Raw genomic sequence first — 21,281 nt, 5'->3', positions numbered from 1 at the left:
TTGAATCCACCAAGCAAAATAACAATGAAGTGTAAATGCAACAGCAGTAAAATGAGGAAAGACTTCGTTTGAATCGTTTGTTTTTTTTCCAATAAAAACCTGGATCTTGAAATTGTGTGCTAAATGATTTCCTAGTATAACCAGCAGGAAACAAAAGCTTCTTAATTGCCCACCGTACTCCTAGAAAAGACCAAAACGTAATTATGCAATGCTGAAGCACAAAGCAGATTTTAGTCTCTTTGTATTTGTAAATAAGAGGACTGGTTCTTGTTTGAGAACTTTGGTTTGCTCCAAGGCAGCCAGCTCCGGTTGCATTCAGAAAATTCAGTTTTGTCTGTTGGATTGCAAAAGCATTGTATGATTGTACAGTATACTCTCCATAATGTGCAGCTAGAAGGAACACGAGTGTGCACCTGACTGACTTTCAAAGCATGCAAAATGAAACTAAACCTAGTAGGTGGCCCAATGTTGAATGCATTGCCATTTGATTGAGTGTTCCTCTCCTTTTTTCCCACCCTTTCCTTTCATCTGCTTTGGTGGACTGATGTTCCTACAGTTCTGACAGCTGGGGATCCTGTTTCCAAACTTATGCTTCCCAAGAAGTTGCTTTAAACCTTGTGCATAATTGTTGTCCAGCAATTAATCTGCCTTTGTTTTTTTCCCTTTCCTTCTTCTGTGGGCTCTACATCATTGAGATGAAGAGTTTAGTAAACCTTTGCTCTGCCATTCAGTGCACAGTGTATTTGTGAATCCTGTATCCTGTACAACTGTGCTATACAATATTAATCTCACCCAAAAATACAAACATCACAATTTTATTTGTAAAGTCTGAATGTTAGGAGTTGCATGCTACTATAATGTGAAATGGTAGAAAGTGTGATCGTTGTCATCTTTTAAGTCCAACTATGCTGCTGAATGTGAACACAAAATGCTGGAAATATTTAGCAGGTCTCTCGGCACCGGTGGAGAGAGAAACAGAGTTAATGGGTGGGATATTCACGCTGGCGGATCATATGCTCTCGCTGAGTGTACACCCCCGCCACAGGTTTAGCAGTGACCAGGAGTGGGAAGCCCCGTTGACAACGGCAGGACCAGAAGATCGATCAGTGGTGAGCCGCTCTCCGCCGCTGCAAAACACGCCACAGAGGGGGATGAATATCCTGCCCAATGTTTCAGCTTGACGACCTGTCACCATATAGCTGTACTGCTTACTTATCCCTAGCTGATCACCTTTACGATGCAGCAAGTCATCAAAGTTTGAATGCCAGTTATCAAGGAATTCTTCTACAAGTTCAAGTTTCTTGTAAGTCAAGAGCCAGAATCATATCAGTGATGTGACTCTCAAACGAGAGAGTCAGTAAGGCCACGTCATTTGGTATTATTGATTTTCTTGTGTTTGCATTTAAATCTCTGAAGTGCACGTGGGTATGACTGTTAACTGATGTTCAAGCTATTTTCTATTTTAACCGTGGTTTGTTATATTTTTTTTGCTCTTATTATCTAATATGGCTGCTGTGGATTTATATCATTGATTGTGATCTGATTCTACATTCTTCTAATTAGCAATTGGGTATTTCAAAAATCAACATTTAATTATAGATTAATAAATAATAGGAGCCATGTTTGTATTTTGTGATCTGAAGTCAGTTTTTGGCATGCCATCCGAGGAGTGCTGTAAAAGCGGGGCGAGAGGGGGAAACAATGTTTTATTTATTCAAGGATTTTGCAAGGGATGAGGTAAGAGTTGACCACGGATCAGCGATCGAGGTTTCGTCTATGAGTCAGAAGGTTGCAAGCACAAAGTCTCCTCTGACAGTTCAGTGCAGTACTGAGGGAGCGCTGCACTGTTGGAGATACTAAATTTCAAATAACACATTAAGGCAAGGGGCAACCATGATCCCCACAGTTCTTTGGCTGATATTTATCCATCAAGTAACATATGACCATCATGTTGCTGTTGTGTCCCACTTCCAAGTTTAAGAATTTGGTTCAATTAAAAAATAAATACGGCTGAAGAATAATAGGTACATTAAAGGATCTTGGGATCAAGGAGAGTGACCTTAAACTTGGTTCCCCATAGAAGTAAAACCCACATAGATTTGACAAGTCAGTTTCTGAGTTGCAACATTTGATTCGAAGTCTGTTTGGTGTCTGTGGTCATGGAACAGTTTGTCCTAAAAACCCCAACCTCTGGTCAATATGTTTCAATAAGAATTTGAAGAACTATAGGGAATGGGGCTAATGGTTAGCCCTTTCAAAGAGCTGACATAGGACAATTGGTATCTTTCTGTGCTGTGTGATTTTATAAAATTATGTAAGGTAGTATTTAAGTAGTGATGGATAGTTTTAAATGGTGGCGAGAATAGCAATCATTAAGCCAATTAAAGGGGAGTTTGAAATGTTTTTTATTCTTTAATGCGATGTGGGCATCACGGGGCAGCACGGTAGCATGGTGGTTAGCATAAATGCTTCACAGCTCCAGGGTCCCAGGTTCGATTCCCGGCTGGGTCACTGTCTGTGCGGAGTCTGCACGTCCTCCCCGTGTGTGCGTGGGTTTCCTCCGGGTGCTCCGGTTTCCTCCCACAGTCCAAAGATGTGCGGGTTAGGTGGATTGGCCATGCTAAATTGCCCGTAGAGTCCTAAAAAGTAAGTTTAAGGGGGAGGTTGTTGGGTTACGGGTATAGGGTGGATACGGGGGTTTGAGTAGGGTGATCATGGCTCAGCACAACATCGAGGGCCGAAGGGCCTGTTCTGTGCTGTACTGTTCTATGTCTATGTTTAATCGCGGGCTGGGTCAGCATTTATTGCCTAACTCTAATTGCCCTTTAACTGAGTGTTTTGGTAGGCCATTTCAGAGGACATTTAAGAGTTAATCTGGAGTCACGTGTCATGATATGCAAACATGCAACCAATGAACACTCCGAATAGGACACAACCAATGGGCAGTCAGGACACTCCGAGGTGGCATCATCACAAGGGGGCATGACATAAACACTATAAAGGGATGAGGCACTCACACCCTGCCTCTATCCACAGACAGACATCTGGAGAGTTAGACAGGGTTGATCAGCAACATCACACCCCAGCACGTGGCTTTGAGCAAGCTGGTACAGTTAGACTGAGTTACTACAGTTAGATTTGCAGAGTCAAACTCATTTGAGAACTGTGTTACTAGTTCAATAAACACATTGAACTCATTTCAGAGTCTGGAGCATCCTTTAGTTAAGACTGCATCAAGTAGCAGCCTGTGTTATCCAATGCAGCATAACACAACAACATGTAGGCCAGACCAGGTAAGGATGGCAGATTTCCTTCCCTCAAGGACATTAATAAACCAGATGGGTTTTTATGACAATGGTTTCATTAGACGTTTAATTTTTATTGAATTCAAATGTCACCATCTGCCATGGTGGGATCCGAACCCAGGTCCCCAGTGCATTTTCCAGGGCCTCTGAATTACTAGTCGAGTGACAATGCCACTGCACCACTACCTCCTCTTTTCCTCTATGTATTTTCATGGGGAGTAGATAAAACAGTTTTGACCAATAAATGTTGCTGGCTAGCCAGAGACATGGATACAACAATATTATTTTAGCCACATGCTCTTCTTTGTTGAAAATATTTGTATTGGTACTTCAAATAACAGTTACGGAGTAAACAAGAAAGGAAGGAAAAAAAAAACTGGGTTCCACACATGATGATATAGGTTTGAACAGCCGGTCTTGGGGCTCCCCTTGCCACCATAGCCATGACTGGGACTCTAATGCTGAATGGTATTTACATTTGTACAACAATGTTCGATTTTTCAGAACAGTGTGTCGGGTTTCACTAGGTTGTTGCTTAGCGGTAGGAGTTGTTTCTCGTTTCTCCCTTCTGTATCCTGGTGTGTTTGGGGTCCCCACTCATTTGTCTGTAACCTTCATTCCATTGGAGGCAGGGGAAGGGAAAGTCTCCCTTCCCCCTTGGTCTTTAGGTCTTTGAAATGGGGTGGGCCTGCTTGTTTCTCCCCATGTAGGAGAGGCCTATGCTCCTTCCAGTAGATGGCCTTCCTCCCTCCTCCTTCCTTCCCTATTCTTCTCTAGCTCTCCTGTCTCTGGGCGGCTATCCCTAACCCCCCCCCCCCCCCCCCCACTCCCCCCCCTTTTCTATTCCTCCCAGCTAAGGGGAAATTCATTAAGTGTTATATACATAGATTATTGTAGCTGGTGTGTTGTCTTTATGTTTGTAATTAATAGGAAATTCTTGCTGTTTTTTAAAAATATATATACATGTTAACTGCATTCTTAGAATAACCTTGTTTTGATTAAAATGCCTAAGAAGTCTGATGAATCACACCTTAAGAGAAGGCTTTTGTGCTCATGCCAGCCAAATTCAATATAAAGGTTATAGGTCAGGTGAACGTCATAATACACTTTGCAGTTTCTTTTATTTTTCTTCTTTTTTAAAAAATAAATTTAGGGTACCCAATTCATTTTTTCCAATTAAGGGACAATTTAGCATGGCCAATCCACCTAGCCTGCACATGTTTGGGTTGTGGGGGCGAAACCCACGCTAACACTGGGAGAATGTGCAAACTCCACATGGACAGTGACCCAGAGCCGGGATTGCACCTGGGACCTCGGCGCCATGAGGCAGCAGTGCTAATCACTGCGTCACCGTGCTGTCCACCACTTTGGAGTTTCTAAGCCCTGGCCCATAACAGGATGAAGATCGGGAGCAATCTAAATATGAAGAGAAACCTAGGCAGCACATTCATTTTGACCGCCTGTACCCTTCCAGCTAGCGAAAGAGGGAATGGGTCCCATCTTTTTACAGGTCCCTCTTCACGTTCTCCACCAGGCTGGAGAGGTTCCATTTGTGGAGCCTCCTCCAGGTGTTGGGCACTTGGATCCCCAGGTAACTGAACTTGATCTGGGTTATTTTAAATGGTAGTTCCTCCAACTCCACTCCTCTCCCTCAGGGGTTGGCACCTGTTCTTTTAATGAAAAATGCCTTACACACAATACCGGTAAACACATTTCATATGAATATTTACTCAAAAAATACCATTCAGTGCAAAACACTTGGGTTCATGCCAGCAGATGAAAGAGGAAGACGATCAGGTGCAACATATATATTATCGTGTAACTTTTAGATTTTTGTCCAGCAATAGTGTTATTTTAACTTCAAGTGTTTGTTGAAACTATTGACATAAGATCCAGCCTGCTCTCTCTGTCTCGAATGTAGTTGGGTGTTGCCCATCCGTTGCCATGTCATGCCCTCTTAGAGTTGTTTATTGTCGCCAGGACATGTTTGTTTCTGACGTGAATCAGTTATTCTAATTGGGCAAGCTGACCGCAGTGACACTCCCTTACTCCTGTGATCCATACGGTCCATACTGCAGGTGCTTCTGTGCCAAGGTTGTCACTCATATTCCACAACAATTCAGCATAAGTGCAACCAAGGCAGTAAAGCATGCATAATGATCAAAAAACACTTGCACACCATTTTTCATCTTGCCGTTTTTAAAAAAATATTATTTATTCTCCTTTTTCACATTTTCTCCCAAATTGACACCCACCAACAATAAACAGTAATCAATAACAAATATGTCAATCCCCATATCAATAACAACAATCCCATCCTTCCACCAAACCCCAAACATTAGCCCGCATGTTCACATAAACAAATGGCAAAAAGGAATCAGGAATCACCCATAGTCATCATTAATACACCACCCCCCCCAACTAATGTTCGATGTTATCCAGTTCTTGAAAGTGCATAATGAATAATACCCATGAATTCTAGAACCCCTCCATCCTTCCCCTCAGTTCAAACTTAACCTTCTCAAGATTCCAACAGGTCCCCCCGCCACACCGGGGCACAGGGTGGAGAGGTTGCTCTCCAACCCATCAGAATCCGCCTTCGGGCGATCAACGAGGCGAATACTACATCATCTGCCTCCGCACCCGTTTCCAACCCTGGCTGGTCCGACACCCCGAATATGGTCACCCGGGAGCCCGGGTCCAGTTTCACATTCACCACTTTAGAAATTACCCTATGTCATAATATACATCTATGTATATAATGGAGTCCAGACAGGCAGTGATTAACACACAGGATGACCAGTAAGCACACAGAACTTAGCAGCCAATCACCAGACAGGACACTACCGCTATAAGGCCAGCGGGCACTAGGTTTCCCGTTCTCTCGGGACCCAGCCTCTGAGACAGTCAGAGTTCGTGAGCTAGCCAGTGCAAACACCATGCGGTAGCTAGAAAGTCTGGTCAGGCTAGTACATAGGTCTCCAGTCAAGTCAGAATAGTGTCAACCCACAATTGAACATGTATAGTATTTAAGACGTTAAATAAAATCGTATTGCAGCTTATCAAGTGTTGGAGGTCTGTCTCTCGCTCTACTGCATCAAGTGCAGTCCACATCAACCCAGTCTGCCCAACACATCACCCAAAAACATAGAACATAGAACATTACAGCGCAGTACAGGCCCTTCGGCCCTCGATGTTGCACCGACCTGTGAAACCCTTCTAAAGTCCCTCTATACTATTCCCTTATCGTCCATATGCCTATCCAATGACCATTTGAATGCGTTTAGTGTTGGCGAGTCCACTACTGTTGCAGGCAGGGCATTCCACGCCCTTACTACTCTCTGAGTAAAGAACCTACCTCTGACATCTGTCCTATATCTATCTCCCCTCAATTTAAAGCTATGTCCCCTCGTGCTGGACATCACCATCCAAGGAAAAAGGCTCTCGATGTCCACCCTGTCTAATCCTCTGATCATCTTGTATGCCTCAATTAAGTCACCTCTTAACCTTCTTCTCTCTAACGAAAACAACCTCAAGTCCTTCAGCCTTTCCTCATATGATCTTCCCTCCATACCAGGCAACATTCTTGTAAATCTCCTCTGTACCCTTTCCAATGCTTCCACATCCTTCCTATAATGTGGTGACCAGAGCTGCACACAATACTCCAAATGCGGCCGCACCAGGGTTTTGTACAACTGCAACATGACCTCATGGCTCCGAAACTCAATTCCTCTACCAATAAAAACTAACTCACCGTACGCCTTCTTAACAACCCTCTCAACCTGGGTGGCAACTTTCAGGGATCTATGGACATGGACACCGAGATCTCTCTGCTCGTCCACACTACCAAGTATCTTACCATTAGCCCAGTACTCTGCCTTCCTGTTATTCCTTCCAAAATGAATCACCTCACACTTTTCTGCATTAAACTCCATTTGCCACCTGTCAGCCCAGCTCTGCAGCTTATCTATGTCCCTCTGTAACTTGTAACATCCTTCTGCACTGTCCACAACTCCACCGACTTTAGTGTCATCTGCAAATTTACTCACCCATCCTTCTACGCCCTCCTCCAGGTCATTTATAAAAATGACAAACAGCAACGGCCCCAAAACAGATCCTTGTGGCACACCACTAGTAACTGGACACCAGTCAGAGCATTTCCCATCAACCACCACTCTTTGTCTTCTATCAGCTAGCCAATTTCTGATCCAAATTGCTAAATCACCCTGAATCCCATGCCTCTGTATTTTCTGCAATAGCCTACCGTGGGGAACCTTATCAAACGCTTTACTGAAATCCATATACACCACATCAACTGCTTTACCCTCATCCACCTGTTTGGTCACCTTCTCGAAGAACTCAATGAGGTTTGTGAGGCACGACCTACCCTTCACAAAACCATGTTGACTATCTCTAATCAAATTATTCCTTTCCAGATGATTATACATCCTATCTCTTATAAACCTTTCCAAGACTTTTCCCACAACAGAAGTAAGGCTCACTGGTCTATAGTTACCGGTGTTATCTCTACTCCCCTTCTTGTACAACGGGGCAACATTTGCTATCGTCCAGTCCTCTGGCACTATTCCTGTAGACAAAGATGACTTAAAGATCAAAGCCAAAGGCTCGGCAATCTCCTCCCTAGCTTCCCAGAGAATCCTAGGATAAATCCCATCCGGCCCACGGGTCTTACCTATTTTCACACTTTCCAGAATCGCTAACACCTCCTCCTTATGAACGTCAAGCCCTTCTAGTCTAGTAGCCTGTATCTCAGTATTCTCCTCGACAACTTTGTCTTTTTCCTGTGTGAATACTGACGACAAATACTCATTTAGCACCTCTCCTATCTCCTCGGACTCTACGCACAACCTCCCACTACTGTCCTTGACTTGCCCTACTCTAACCTCCTTCCAGTAAATCATCTTGCCGTTTTACTGACTAAAACAGGGATGGGGAGGGGGAATTCCTGCGGTATGTACATTGGTATTGAGATCATTATCGTACAATGGTGTCTTTTAGAACATAGAACAGTACAGCACAGAACAGGCCCTTCGGCCCTCGATGTTGTGCCGAGCAATGATCACCCTACTTAAACCCACGTAACCCGTATACCCGTAACCCAACAATCCCCCCATTAACCTTACACTACGGGCAATTTTAGCATGGCCAATCCACCTAACCCGCACATCTTTGGACTGTGGGAGGAAACCGGAGCACCCGGAGGAAACCCACGCACACACGGGGAGGACGTGCAGACTCCACACAGACAGTGACCCAGCCGGGAATCGAACCTGGGACCCTGGAGCTGTGAAGCATTGATGCTAACCACCATGCTATCGTGAGGCCCCTAACTTGTTATTTATTTATTAGTTTGAAATTCAATTAGCTACATTGGATTTCCAATTAGCCACATGTGACTGGTAGCTAATGTAGTGAACAGCAGTGGTTTTAATGTGGAAATCCCCATCTAAAACATTTTTGATGCTGTGTTCATAATATCTTTTTTTAGAAGCTACATGATCTTTTTTAAAAGAGATACATTAAAAGATCCTGGGATCAAGGAGAGTGAACTTAAACCTGGTGCCTCATGGAAGAGAAACCCACACAGATTTTAAGAGTCAGTTTCTGAGTTCTAACATTGATGATCCCAAGTATATTTGTTGCTTTAAAGATCTAAATAATATATAATTAGAATGTACCTTTGTGTGAGTGCACATATGCATGCATTATTAGTTCTGTGTTACTGTTTAGAAATATAATTTATCTATTTCATTTTATGCCCTCTAATAAATGTAATAATTAAAAAAATTTTTTTTTTTTGAGTATCCAATTCATTTTTCCAATTAAAGGGCAATTTAACATGGCCAATCCACCGAGCCTGCACATCTTTGGGTTGTGGGGACGAAACCCACGCAGACACGGAGAGAATGTGCAAACTCCACACGGACAGTGACCCAGAGCCGGGATCGAACCTGCGACCTCAGCGCCGTGAGGCTGCAGGGCTTACCCACTGCGCCACAGTGCTGCCCCCAAATTTAATAATTTGATGAAAATTGAGGAGGGCAGCGGCTAGTGTTTTGATTCATTGCTATGCTACTCGGTTGGCATTTCAGCAACATATTTGAGTTGCAATTATTAAAACTGTCTGTGGACGAACATCAGGAAAAGCAATTCTGGGCTGTCAGAAGGCCCAGTGCAATTGATCCAATCCTTTCATTACAGGGTTAGTGTTTGTTCAGCTCCTACCGATTGAAACATGCAGCTGTAAAACCATTTAAACTGATAGTGTTGGGGATAGAGGAGATGAATCATTGCAGTGTCTCTTAAACCTACAGAGAGTGAACAGGAAGGCATGGCTTTGCATCAGGAGGAAAGACTACATATTACTGCTGTCATCTGTTAACAGAAGCACAAGGTATGTCTGATGTGAACCGTATAAGATTATGTTGCCATTTTGTATTCTCTATTAATTGGTAATGTAGAGCAAGATTACAATGCAGGTAGCATGACTAACTATTTTGCTAATTTATTTGATTGATAGAAGAATTGGCATTGTAATTTGTTTTAATCATCTGTGCTATCACTGAGGAAGGAGAAAATTAAATGGTTTTATTTACAACTTTTTACTTCTGCAATTACACATTCTTGGGCTAGATGCAATTTCAACAATTCTTTCTAGTCATTAATGATCCAAATTTTGGTTGAGTGTTAATTGAATAAAATCTTTTAATTTGAGATGCACAGCAAATATTAAAATATTGAAATTGATTAGGATCCATGTCCAACAGCTGAAACATGAGAAGCTGAGATCCCGTTTACATTTTATCTGATCTTTTTGTTTGGACTGGTGGGTATAATGAATGCTGTTGGGCAGAGGAGTTTGTTTTTATCTATATGGATGTCGTGGCCACTAAATACATTGAAGCTTTTGAAAAAAATACAAAAAGGCCTCCAAAAAAGCAATTAGAATTTCCTTTGTATGGTGAGAAATGTCTTTATTTTCTAATTGTATGAAAATATGGCAAGAGTTTAAAAGATAGAATGTAGACAGAAAATGCTGAAGAGTATTCATCTGATTATTAGTGTTCCGAGCATTTCTCCAAAAATAGACTATTGAACATTTATGAAAAATGCCCAGCAGGAAGACTTTAAAAAAATAATTCATTAGATCATTAATGAGAATAAAGTGCAATACTCTACAGCAGCACAGTAAAATCAAAAGGTATTTTGCCTTAGACTTGGGAGTTAGTAAGCTTCACAAACCACAGCAATCTCAAGAGGTGAGCCTTGTACAGTTTTATTTGTCTCCTGTTATCACTTTTTTTGCTTATCAGGGTGATAATTGACAGATTTGGATTTGGCATGCTTTCTGTGGGCAACATAAGTCACCAGAGCAGGTTAAAGGCTGTGACTTCTGTCACAAGTGGCCCACTTCCCATCTCCCCAAATAGTCAGCCCCACTTACAAGGCTCAAGTCAGGAGTGTGATGGGATACTCTCTCTACTTGACTGGTGCAGCTTCAACAACACTCCAGAAGCTCAACATCATCTCAGGTAAAGCTGTCTTATTTATATAGTATCACATCGACCGCCTTACCACATTCACCATCGGTGTAGTCTGCTCACATTGTGTACTACCTATAGGGTGTATCGACACAAGCCACCAAGGCTTCTTTGAAAGCAACTCTCAAACCAGTAATCCCCACCATCTAAAAAAACAGGTGCATTACCTTAAAGTTTTCCTGTAAGTTGCACACAATCCTTGGACCTTTATTGTTGCTGAGTTAAATTCCAGGAGCTCCGTACCTGAAGTGCTGCAGGAGCACCACATGGCCTACAGTAATTCAAAAAGGCCCACCTCCTAAGCAACCAGGGAAAGGCAATGAATGCTCGCCTTGACAGTGAAACCCACACCCTGAGAATAGATTTTAAAAAAGATTGTGTATTGGTATGCTCATATAACACATCATGCAACTCAAAATATGTGAGTAGCATGCTATGGTCTCCACAAGTCGTTAAGCTTTCCTCTCAAACAAACAAATTGCTTGTAGTGACTCCAGTGGCTTTTATATAATGGAGATCCTTCACCTGTTTCACATTATTCTTTTCGATTATATACAAGATTTGAATTTCATGACAGTAGTGATGGCTGATTCGGCTGATTAAATTTGCTTCCTGCTATGCATTCTCCTCAGTATGCCATGTATAATGCAATTTGTATAACCCATAATTTTCATTTCAAATGCATTCCTTGCTGAACTGTTGCTAATATTTCTTGTGAATATAACTTATTTAGAGATAAAATGTTTGTTGTCTTCCATTACATATTTGTGTGTTTTGTGCGGTCACTATGCGATAGCAAATGTGCCTTACCTTTTGTATTCTTCTGAAGCGATGCAATTTCTTCCTTGCTTGAGTCCAATACTTGTCATGGATAGAGTCTGTTTTCTGTCATGCTCTTAGTTGCATACTGGGGGGTCATTCACTGCATCTCTCTCTCTCTTTCCTACCCCCCCCCCCCCCCCCCCCCCCCCCCCACACACACACACACACACACACAACTGCCAGCAGCAATATGTTGCTTCACAACACTCAGAATTTGTACATTCTGATTGGTGAATTGGTAGGTTATTTTCTGATAAGTTATTACCTATTATTTTTGAGTACTCTACTGTTGGATTAACCAACATTCGGGCATTTCTACCTATGGTTCAATCGCTGCTACAGAATTGTTAAAAGCATCATATTGTGAGTCCATTGTGATTCTTTTCAGGTGTTTCTATCAAATTTATCCCTGAAATAATTGTGTTGGCTCATTTATTTTGACAGCACAAATTCCTCTCCAATTCCGCTAAGTGACAGAAACTGTTAAGGAGATTGCTTTGATCATGACTCATATTACTTAGCACCTATCTTTTGTTCGCTCTGATCTTTTCCAAAGCTCAATGATTCTCTGGAAAGGGAATATCTAACTTGGTTCTAGCCTTGCGTAGCATAGGATCAGAACCCTTTGGTCCCTCCAACTAATTTAATTGAAATAATTTGTGAATAGGATTATATGTTGAACAAAGCAATTTTGACACTTTTTCCAGAATCTCAATATCACCTTTCACTTGAGCAGACTGAAACTGGGCATATAACAAAGGTCTTACACAAGCACAAATGGTATGTTTCATTTTATATAGTTCTGTAAATGCCGTACCTCATTTGCTTTAGTTCCAACTTAATTTCATTGATTGTGAACTTTACACAATTAAGATCTAATTCGCTCCGAGAGTTACTTTTCAAATGGTCCCAATAAAAAAAGAACTGATTGATAGAGTAGCTTTAAAATGAACATTCGGAGATCAGGCGGCAACTGAATTTTAGAAGTGTGCTTTGATATTAACAGTAGCCTTAAGGTGGCTGATAATTGGATGTTACTATTGGATGTGGAAGTTCAAAAACCTTTAACACATTTTCGGTTTGCAGCTAATGACAGGGAAACTATAATGTATTATGGATGATCTACGTTCAATAATTTGCAATATAGGCTGGTTTGTCTGTGTTATACCAGTACAGGGATCAATAAGACCAGGCATAGCAACGCTCCAATAATAACCAGACTGATGTGTGAATTCTATCCAGTTTGTAGAAAGCAGCTCGCAATAATTGATTGTAATCTTGTGCACATATTGTCAACAGTGATGGAGCCAGTAGATAATCTAACAGAGACACAAATACTTCATTTTATCATTCTTGGTTAATGGGTTATTTTAGTATTTTTGCATTAGCCAGCCCAGAGCTTATCAAGGATTAAGTTCATTGCATCCAATTATTATTCATCCAATTGGAGTTAAAGTAGATAATGACACATTATTTGCAATTTGAGCCATTAGTGTAGATCACTGGGCAGTTGAAGACTGATTACCAGATGCATGGTAAAATGAGGAGGGGGGCTGATTAGGGACTAAACATGGGATTTAGATATGGAGGCAGGGGGCACATGGCTGAGCTATTGAATAAATACTTTGCATTTGTCTTTACCAAGGAAGAAGATGCTACCCAGGTCACAGTGAAAGGGGAGTAATTTTAGTGGGTTGTATGTGCTCAAATCATTGAATGTATTTTTAATCCACAACATACTGATTCGGGTGAGAGTGATACCACTCAGTTAAAGCTGAACTTGGAAGCCCTGTATCTTGAGCGTCTCAGCACCGTGTTTCAGTTCTCAAATCCAAACCGAGAACATCAATGAACATTTTTCGGTCTAGAGGAAGGTTTGAAGTGTAATTTCCCAGAGTTCAATGTTCTAAAAATTAGATATATTATTAAAACATTTTCATAGATAAAAACATAGCCTCAAATTCAAGACAGCTCAGAAAACTGCTCATACATGATACTTTAGTTATACTAATAACACAAAAATAATCAACATTAAACCACCCTATTAACCCCCCTAGCCCCACAACTATATCCTACCCCCCCCCCCCCCCTCCCCAACAGCTAATCGTAATTAATTCTTTAAGGATGAGATAAATGGCCGCCACCTCAGGTAGGACCCCTCCACCCACCCCTTAATGTTGTACTGGATCGTGGCATAATAACCCCATAAGGTCACCCAACCGGGCTGAGGCACTAGGCGGAGCAGAAGTTCTCCATTTTTGCAGAACGGTCTATCAGCGAGGCAACGGCAAGATCCTCCACCTTCACCCCTGTCTGCAGCCTCTGCGAGTCCGATACCCTGAAAATGGGCAGCAACGGACAAGGCCCCAGATCAATGTTCAGAATCGCTGACATGGGGCTAAAGAAGGAGATCCAAAAGCTTACCATCTTTGGACACAACCAGAACATGTAGGTGTGATTAGTGGGAAGAGCACCCGCTCACACCTGTCCTCCACTTTGGCATAAAACCCGCTCATAGAATTTACAGTTTACAGTGCAGAAGAAGGCCATTTGGCCCATTGAGTCTGCACCTCCCTTGGAAAGAGTACCTTAACTTATGCATCCACCTTGGCCTATGCATCTACCATATCCCCATCACCCAGTAACCCCACCTGACATTTTCTTTTGGACATTAAGGGCATTTAGCATGGCCAATCCACCTAACCTGCACATCTTTGGACTATGGGAAGAAACTGGGGCACCCGGAGAAAACCCGCTCATTCAGTTTTAATCAGATGAGCCCTGTATATCACCTTAAGCTGGATTAGGCTGAGCTGTGTGCAGGAGAAGGTGGAATTCACCATACAAAGGTCCTCATTCCACATATCCTCACCTAGCATAGGCCCCAACTCCTCCCATTTTGCCCTCACCTGATCCAGCAGCGCAATTCCACTGAAATGATCAGTCCATAAATACTTGTGATGCTCCCCCTCCAGACCCCACCAACAATAAGGTTCCCTCAGCAGGGAGGGTTGTGGTACCACAGGATAAGTAGGCAAGCTCTCCAAGAACCAAGTCGCACAACTGAAAGTATCGGAACAAGTGTGCCCCTGTTAATTGTAATTGTGCCAAAAACCCCTCCCAGCTGGCAAACTATCCCTCCATAAACCGGTCCCTTATGCACTCTAGCCCTTCCCTTCCCAGACATAGAACAGTACAGCACAGAACAGGCCCTTCGGCCCTCGATGTTGTGCCGAGCAATGATCACCCCACTCAAACCCACGTATCCACCCTATACCCGTAACCCAACAACCCCCCCCCCCCCCCAGGACACTATGGGCAATTTAGCATGGCCAATCCACCTAACCCGCACATCTTTGGACTGTGGGAGGAAAGCGGAGCACCCGGAGGAAACCCACGCACACACTGGGAGGACGTGCAGACTCCACACAGACAGTGACCCAGGTGGGAATCGAACCTGGGACCCTGGAGCTGTGAAGCATTTATGCTAACCACCATGCTACCGTGCTGACCTTGAAAGTCGCAGCCAAACCTGATGGTGCAAACAAATTGTTCCCTTATATAGGGGCCAAACAATTACATGGCACTCAGCACTGTCCGCTGCCGGACCGCCGATTCTCTGGCCCGGATGGGCCGAGCGGCCGCACAGAAACGGCAGAGTCCCGCCGGCGCCATTCATTCCTGGTCGCTGCCGGCGGGAACTTGGTGGGGGGGGGGGCTTGTGGGGCGGGCAAAAGCGCTCCTTCACTGGGGTAGGGGCCACCGATGGGGTCTGGCCTGCGATCGGGGCTCCCCCACCCCCGGGCCTACTTTGTTCCGCTTCCGGCCCCAGAGCCCCCGCTCAATGTTCCGTGAGTCTATCGTGCATGCGTCAGCTGCCGCTTCGCCACTGCGCATGCACAGGTTGGCCCCGCCCCCAGTCCGCGCCAGGATGCAAGGCTGGAGCGGTGTGAACTGCGCCAGCGCTGTGCTGGCCCCCCTGCGGGGCCAGAATCCCTATTGCCCGCGCCCGTTTCACACCGTCGTGAAAAGCGACGGCGTTCACGATGGCGCGGACACTTAGTCCCATGATCGGTGAATTGCGTCCATGGTATCTGACTCCCTGTACCAATCCAGCACCTCCACATTGACCCCCCCAATAACAAAGGAGAAAGTTGGGTAACGCCCAGCCCCCATACTGCTGGTCCCTCTGAAGGGACACCCTACAAATTCTTGTGCCTTACCTGTCCATATGAATGAATTCATTAGCTTGTTCACCCTCGCAAAGCACAATTTAGCAAGGAGCAGACAGGCACTGAAACAGAAATGAGAACCGTGGCGGAATATTCATCTTGATCGTCTGGACTCGACCCGCCAGGGACTATCCACCTATCCACTCGGATCTCACCCTACCTACCAGGCTTCTATAATTTAACTTACGATGCCGAGGTCAATCACGAGCCACTTGAATACACAGATACCGGAAGCTAACTCTGGCAAGGCGAAAAGACCAGATTGGCTCTTCTCCCCGAGGGATTAACTGGAAACCATTCACTCTTTTTTCCAGGTTTAACTTATAGCCTAAAAAGGAGCCAAAACCCCTCAGTAGCTTCATGATCTCGTTCATGGAGGAGACCTGGTCCGTAACATAAAAGAGCAGGTCGTCAACGTATAGAGACACCCTATGTCCCCCACCCCACACAACCCCACCTGGCATATCCCCCTCCATCTCTCTGAAGTCCTCTGTGCTATAGCCAGAGATTCTATCGCCTGGGCGAACAGGAGCAGTGACGATGGGCCATTCGGCCATCGAGTCTGCACCAACCCTCTGCCAAGTCTAAATCTTCCAAGCATCTCAAAAAGGTACTCCCACTCCACCCTGTCGAATGTCTTCTTCCCATCCATCGACATAATAACCTCTGGCTGAGGGACCGGAGAAGGGAAAAGGACAAAGTTCAGAACCTTCCATATATTAGCTGACAGTTGCTGCCCCTTCACAAAACATGCCTGGTCCTCTGCAGCTATACCTGGGGCACATGGCTCTAAACACAAAGCTAGCACCTTAGCCAATAATTTGGCATCCATATTAAGCAACAAAATGGGCCTGTATGCACCACACTCCCTGGGTCTTTATCATTATTCAAAATGAGGGAGAAGGCGACCTGCGAAAGTGTGTCAGGCAGGGAACCCCAAACTAAAGCATCGTTATAATCTTTCTTTATAATAATCTTTATTGTCACAAGTAGGCTTACGTTAACACTGCAATGAGGTTATTATGAAAATCCTCTAGTTGCCACACTCTGGCGCCTGTTCAGGTACACAGGGAGAATTCAGAATGTCCAATTCACCTAATAATCACGTATTTCGGGATGTGGGAAGAAACCGGAGTACCCGCAGGAAACCCACGCCAACATGGGGAGAACATGCAGACTCCGCACAAACAGTGACCCAAGCCGGGAATTGAATCTGGGACCCTGGCTCTGTGAAGCAACAGTATTAACCACTGTGCTACCGTGCTGCCCATATCTACCATTGATGGCACCAGTTGGTCTGAAAACCTCTTATAGAACTCAATGAGATACCCATCAGGGTATGGAGCCTTACCCGTTTGCAACAGCCCAGTCGTCTGTCGTTCCTCCGAGCCTAACCGGGCCTCCCACTCCTCCCTACTTTCCCCCTCTACCACCGGGAACGCCAACCCATCCAAGAACTCTGCCATGTCCGACATCCTTTCTGGGGGCTCTGACCTATAAAGATCCCTACAGAAATGTTTAAATGCCACTTTGGCTTCCCTTGATGCGGCTACCAAGCTGCCACCCCAGTCCCTGATCTGTACAATCTCCCGGAAAGTCACCTGCTGCCTCAGCTGGTGTGCCAGCAGACTGCCTGTCTTCTCCCCATGCTCATATACTATACCCCTTGAGCGCAGCAGCTGGTCCACCGCCTCCCTCATGGAAACCAGGTCAAACTGCATTTGCATCTGCTTCCCAGATGCCAGCAACTCCAGAGTAGAGTCCTCTGAGTAGCAACGATCTGTTTCCAGGATCGCCCTTACCAACCGCTGTCACTTTGCTCTCACTGTCCTGTCTAAGTGCACTTTATCAGAGATTACATCTCCTCTTACCACCAGCTTAAGTGCCTCCCAGTGCACAGAGGGAGAGACCTATCCATTTCTATTAAACCTGATGTATTCCTCAATGGCCACAGACATGCGCTCACAGAACCCCTTCTCCACTAGTAGTGCCACATCGAACCTCCATGGTGCCCACTGGATGGGGTCCGTCTCCAGCTCCCCAAAATGTGGAGCATGGTCAGAAATTACTATCGCCAAATATTCTTCACTGTGACGCCCGGAAGCAGTGACCTACCCAACAAGAAATAGTATATCCTTGAATAGACCTCATGTACATGTGAAAAAATGAAAACTACTTGTTGTATGGGTGTTAAGATCTCCACGGCTCCACTCCCCACATTGCTCCATGAAGGCCCAAAGAAGCTTTGCCACCCCCGAGAGAGCCAGAGACTTGTGCCTGGACCGATCCATTTTAGGTTCCAGCGCACACTTAAAGTCCCCTCTCGATACCAACTGGTGTGTTCCATATCAGTGATTGAGGCGAGTCTAATCCTAATAAATGCTGCATCATCCCAGTTGGGGACATACACATTTACCATGACTACCAAGGTACCTGCCAGAGACCCACTAAATACCACGTACCTACCATTAGGATCCACCACAATCCTGGTGGTCGACAGGGGTACCTACTTATTAATCCCATCGAAGCCTGAGTGAAATATATGCCCCACCCACCCGCTCCTGAGTCTGGTCTGATGCCTCACCCGCAAATGGATCTTCTCCCGAAATATCACATCTGTGCTTGAGATCTTCAGAGGGGAAAAATTCACGACCTCGTCACTGGACCACCCAACTCCCACCCAACTCCCTTACATTCCAGGTGAGCAACCGAATTGGGGGTCTATCTCCCCCACTGTCGGGGACAGCTAAATAAATCTTCAAAGGTCCTCCCAATATGGTCGCCAACCCCACCTTCAGAAAGACAGAAAGAAAATACTAGATCAACTGTCAGCCAACTGACCCCGGTCCTGTCTCCCCCCCCCCCCCCCCTCTCCAATCAAAACCCCCCCCCCCCCAATCAAAACCAGAAATTGGAACCAAACCCATGGCGCCAGGGGTTCCCTGAGGCCTCCAAGTCCACCAAAGAATTGTCTACTTTGAGTTTCTTCATTCCTTTCCCCTTCCTTTTTGACATGAATTTGGTGCGGGGGCCCTGTAGCACCAATCCAGAATATTTTCCTGTGAAAATCTTTATATTTGTGCAATGATCAAAAATGAGAGGGCACAGATTTAAAGTAATTAACAAAAGTGATATGAGAATAAACTTTATCACACAGCAGGTGTGTCTTGAATGCGCTGTCTGAAAGTGTGGTGGAGGAAGGTTTGATCAAGAATTCAAAAAGGAATTAGGTGATGGGTGGTTATTTGAAAAGGAACAATGTGCAGGATTACAGCGAGAAGACAGGGAAATGGCATTAAAGAAAACATTCACTGTAGAGCAGGTGTAGACACGATGGGCTGAATGGCCTCCTGCACTAACAATTCTGTGATTCTGCATAGTCATCTTTCAAGGTTTCCAGTTATTTGTGGTTCTATACTGTATTAATGTGCTCAATTGGCTATCCTTACTAATACTCGTGTAAGTGTTTTTAAATAATATATTTGAATATATGAGAAAGAATTGCACCTTTAAATGAAAAATTGTTCGACCAGATGCTAGGAAAGATCATTTCCATTGACACCAAGGGCAGAATTTTGTTCAGGTAAAAAAAGGTGGGTGTGGGTGCATGTGGGGTGTTACATCCTCTTCCTTGTAGGCCTTGTGTTGGGAGTCTTCTCTCCTTCCAGCTGACATGGACCATCTGCTTTGAGGAGGGGCATGAGACTAAGACAGCTGCTGACGGTGCTGCTGCTAGTTGTTGCTCTTGCTGGTTCTTTTGATGGCAGCATTGCTTCGACCATTTTATTTTTCTCAGCGGTGATGGAAGTTGGAGTTGCACAGACTGTGGTGATGAAGGCAAACAGCAGGGAAATGCAACTGAAAATGTGTGCAATGGAAGGTAGGTGAAGTTAGCAACGACCTGTCAAAAAGTGACAGCACTTTCTGAGAAAAGTGCTTCAAGCAGCAGCCTCAGAATCGTCATGGCTCGAGCTCTTGAATTTGACTGATTAAAGGCCTCCCAGCTTGTCCATATCATTGAAGAAGCTCTTTCTTTTGAGCACTCTCCTTGGCGACCCAGGCACATTGCTGACAGGCTGGGAAGCAAGTGCCCTGGTTGCTAAATCCTGAATTGAGGGTTAAACAGTTATTAATTGGCAATTTAAGTACCTTAATTACTCACCCGACAGATCCAAGGATTCCCCCCACCTTCAATCCCAGTCTGCAGAAACTCTAAGAGGGAAGGATGATGACGGCAGGATCCTGACCCATCAAATTTCAGGGGATGTAACACCCCACATGCACTCACACACCCACCTCCCTTTACCTGAACAAAATTCTGCCCTTGGTGCCAATTTTTAAATTTGTGATTCTTGTGCTACATCCCTGCAGAGACAGATTACTTTTTAAAATTAATTTTGCAATGAGCAACAGAGAGAATCGCAGGACAAGATTTCACAATTATTAAAAAATACTTTTATTATAACAGATTAACTAAAAGACCAAACAAAACATAGCCAAAACTCCACTAATTAACAAGCAACTAATACATCAAACTAAATTGAAAATGAAAGGTACTTCCCCATTAAATGATTCAGCTAAAGTACTTTCTACCACATTTTTATTTAATGCCATGGTCCCAGCAGATGTGAAACCTTGAAGATTAAGTTCCAAGCTCCTCCCAGTTTTTCAGTAGGCTCCGTTCTCGCTGCTGCAAGTCTTCCACTGTCGTTTGAAAGTTATGCCTGTCTTTTTGTGGAAAGCTCCTTGATCCAATCCCACTTGAGTCTGATTCTGCAACTCTTTTTCTGCTATATCGATGACTTCATTGGTGCCACTTCATTTGGACCTGAAATTTTTAAAATCAATTTTGCTTCCTATTTCCACTCCTATCTTACCTTCACATGGTCCATCTCTGACACTTCCCTTCCTTGACCTCTATGTCTCCATTTCTGATTGATAGATTGAGCACCAATATTCATTACAAATCCGTTGATTCCCACAGCTACCTCGACTTAAACTCCTTACACCTTCTTCTTGTGAGGACTCCATTCCAACCTGTCAGTTTCTCTGCCTCCGTTGCATCTGTTCTGATGATGCCACCCTCGAAAATGGTGCTTCTGACATGTGTGCGTTTTTCTTTAACAAGTCTTTTTTCCTTCTCTCTCTCTCACTCTCTCCCCCACTCCCCGCAACCAGTGATTCACTGAGCGTCCCAAACACATTCCATCCCACCAGTCTCTGCAAAGGATCATCCTCTGCCATTTCCATCAACTCCAACATGATGCCACCATGAAATGCAGCTTCCCCTCACCCCCATGTTTGTTATTCCACAGGGACTGCTCCCACATGATGCTCTGGTCTACTCCTCCATCACATCA

At 44.3% G+C, this 21,281-nt stretch overlaps 1 protein-coding gene across 2 annotated transcripts in view; it reads left to right on the top strand.

Moving 5' to 3' along the window:
• Nucleotides 1-21,281, top strand: part of pag1 (phosphoprotein membrane anchor with glycosphingolipid microdomains 1) — a 284,245-nt gene that overhangs the window by 67,546 nt on the left and 195,418 nt on the right. The window contains exon 2 of one of the 2 annotated variants that reach the window (XM_038809687.1): nt 9,641-9,720. The exons of the other annotated variant lie outside the window; for it this stretch is intronic. The gene's annotated coding sequence lies outside the window, so the exon portion shown is untranslated. The remainder of the gene's footprint in view (nt 1-9,640; nt 9,721-21,281) is intronic. 2 annotated transcript variants of the gene reach the window in all.

Source organism: Scyliorhinus canicula, chromosome 10 (genome assembly GCF_902713615.1).
Source record: "Scyliorhinus canicula chromosome 10, sScyCan1.1, whole genome shotgun sequence".
Classification (NCBI taxonomy): Eukaryota; Metazoa; Chordata; class Chondrichthyes; order Carcharhiniformes; family Scyliorhinidae; genus Scyliorhinus; species Scyliorhinus canicula.
This window is presented reverse-complemented; position numbering and strand designations above follow the sequence as displayed.